This window comes from Macrobrachium nipponense, chromosome 38 (assembly GCF_015104395.2).
Source record: "Macrobrachium nipponense isolate FS-2020 chromosome 38, ASM1510439v2, whole genome shotgun sequence".
Classification (NCBI taxonomy): Eukaryota; Metazoa; Arthropoda; class Malacostraca; order Decapoda; family Palaemonidae; genus Macrobrachium; species Macrobrachium nipponense.
The window spans coordinates 16,808-20,097 of NC_061098.1; positions in this window are offsets into that span (position 1 = coordinate 16,808).

Here is a 3,290-nt window from a genome sequence, read left to right on the forward strand (position 1 = left end):
GCCTGTCCTGACGAACAGTTACAACTGTTGAGAGTAAAAGCTCATAAGTGAGAGCTATAGCGACGTCTCTTCGTTTCATAAGAATATGTCGCTTAAAAACATCATAGATACGACATTTTGGAGATGCAACTCAGTATTTGCATCTCATTACTTGAAAGACGTGCGTGTGACATATGAGAAGTGTTTTTTCTCTAGGTCCTTTCGTATCGGCGGATACGATTCTGGGTACGGGAGCCGACACCAATAAATGTATATACTTTTCTTCTTTTGGATATGGTCGAGAGTCTCTTCGAACAATGGAGGACTTAGGCTAGCACGGGCGGCCGTCTGTGTTGTTCAGTAAGAGACGCTTTGTCATATCCAATTAGATGAGTATAATTTTTTTTTTGAAAATTATGTATGTGTGTGTAGTGGTTTTGAGTTACGGTTGTTTGTGACGAGTTCGGGGATAAACTCGGAACAATCCTTAGTTCTAACATATGGTTAGGATCAGGTGGTCGGGATAGGTTGTGTGCTTCCTTCATAAGGTGTATGTCATATAAGTGGATCAGCACCCATTGACAAAGTCCTTTTAGGCTCTGCCGAGTAAGCGGATAAGACCCCATCGGCAGACCCACAAGAACTCTTGGCCATAGATCATATATCTCGCTAAAGTTTCGTTGAGGTGATGCAGACTAATGGGCAAACACCCACGAAGTCTACCACCTATCAGGTGAGGAACAAGGTTTTATTTATACCTACAACATATGTTGTTTACCTCTATTCCATATAGAAGCTGTCTCTTACCCTCCACCGAAGGGTGCCAATCAGCTATGTATATATCTGACAGGTAAGTTGATTGTATGAAAATGATATTGTTATGTTACAATAAAGTTTCATACATACTTACCTGGCAGATTATATACAATTAAAGGCCCACCCACCGCCTCCCCGCAGAGACAGGTGGAAGAGAGAAAATATGATAGAAAACGGGGATGGTTCCTAGTCCTGCCGCCCAGGGCAGGCCGGTAGATCACCTGACCTACCTGTAGCGAGTGGCGCGAAATTTGAATTTCTGTCGGGGACGACGGAGTCTTAGCTATGTATATATCTGCCAGGTAAGTATGTATGAAACTTTATTGTAACATAACAATATCATTTTTCCTAACTATACAAACCTGAGGTCCTTTACATATAGTCCCACCTCATGCCACCCTCACTCTGCAACTTTTTGCATGCCTAAAGCAAAAAGTGATTCTTCACCTCTCGGGCGCGCGGCGCCGCGCGCACGATCGGACAAGCAGTTAACTACCGTTCTCCCCCTTGTTCGAAGCTTACGACCGTCCCAGCTGCCGCTAGTTACCTTCCTATTGTTAAAGGACCTCAGGTTTGTATAGTTACGAAAAATGCAATTTTCGACAAATTGTCATATTAAAGGTTACATTTATTTCAGGCATAGGTACAATTATTAAAAATAAAAAAGTCAAAATAGAAATATAGACTTGAATCAATGAAAAGTACTATAAAAAAAAATACAAAATTTTTGTCATAAACAATCCACTAATCTGCCATCTGCTCACCGGTGCTTTTTGCAACCAGATGTATGTACAGGGTGTCCATAAAGTCCCAATACTATTACAAGTATTTATTGCTCAGAAACCATATAACATGGAGTAATGCAATTTTTTGTAGAATGTTCTACATTCACGTTTACATTCAGAGCAACTTCACTCAACAAAAAACTGCATTACTCTATGATATATGGTTTCTGAGCAATAAATACATGTAATGATATACTGGGCCATTTTGGAGACCCTGTACATTAAGACAAAAATTTTTCCCGCCATGGCTGTGCTGTCAACAACTCTCAATGTATTTCAAGTGCAATTTGGAGTGAATTAAGAACAAAATGTGTATATTGAAAAAGAAACACAAACAATTTGTAACTTGTTTACTTCTAAGTATTTACATTTAGTTTTACTCCACACTCGAGTACTTTCAGGCCCTTCTGTGGCCCATTCTCAAGAGATGTTTGGGATGTTAGCCTGGGTCAAGGCCCAGCAGTCTTCTGGAACTTCTTCTCGTTGTGTTGTCATTTATGCGATGGCTGTTCTGGTTTCTTGAGAGTTGCCAATCCCCTCTTGTCGCTCGATATCCTGAGCTGATGTCAATGGGATTCACCCTTGTGGTAAGGGTGTGGTCACCGAAAGTCTGTTGGGCAGGAAACCTAATCTCCAGGTCAGCAGGGTCATTGTTCCGACACGGCATACAAACCTTCGGTCCTTTTACAATAGGAAGGTACTAGCGGCAGCTGGATAGGTCGTAAGCTTCGAACAAGGGGTTCGGTAGTTAACTGCTTGTCCGACAGGCGCGCGCGCGCGACTGGGAGGTAAACAAATCACTTTTGCTTTCGGCCTCACGCGAGTGGACGTGTGGTCGACGCTCTCTGCCCGCTTCTCGTCGTTTGCTTTCATGAGTATTGGTGTGTTTGTGTGTGAACATTTGTAAGTACAATCATTTCCTCTCTTATTTCTTCAAAATTTGAATTGATCAATAATGGAATCTCCACGCCTCGTTACCCCACGGAGACTATGCCCGGGTACCGAAGGGCGTAAATGCGGGAAGTCCGATCTTGCCCGGAGATAGACCCTCATATTTTGTGTGCTCGGTGTCGGGGGCGCGAATGCACCCGAGCCGAGCCTTGTGATGTGTGTAATGATTGGTCGGAGGCGCAGTGGACTTTGTATGAGGGCAGGAAGAAGCGAAGGCCTGCAAAGGAGTCGTCGGAAAGCTCTCCCGCGACTCCTTTGGTGACGGACACTTCGTCTTCTTTCCTGCCGCCCGCTCAACTTCCATGTCTCGCGCCTTCCCCTTCGGGGGGGGGTGTCTAGGTCCTTCTCTTCTCCTGACTTGTCTAGTGTGAGGAGGGCGCTAGATACCCTGACGTCCAGTTGTACTCTGGGTCCTCTATCCGTTCGTCTTCGCGCGAGCGGGTTAGAGGATCCCCCTAATCACCCGACTTTTGCCTCCTCAGGTGCGGTTGCCGCGAAGGATGACCTCGGACAGGTGTGGGCCATCGTTGGGGTTGCAGGGCGTGCCGAGTGTCCAGGGGCTGCTCTACCATCTCGCTGGCGCCGTGGCGGTCACCCATGCAACGGTCTCGACCACCACCACGACCCTTACAACACCCGGCTACGCTTCACCTCCTCACCTGGTGTACACCCAGCACGCGGTCTCTGTGACACCCACTACATCGGTGCAGGGGCCAGTCGCCGTAACTCGGGGGAGTGTGATGCCGCCACCTGGGTTTG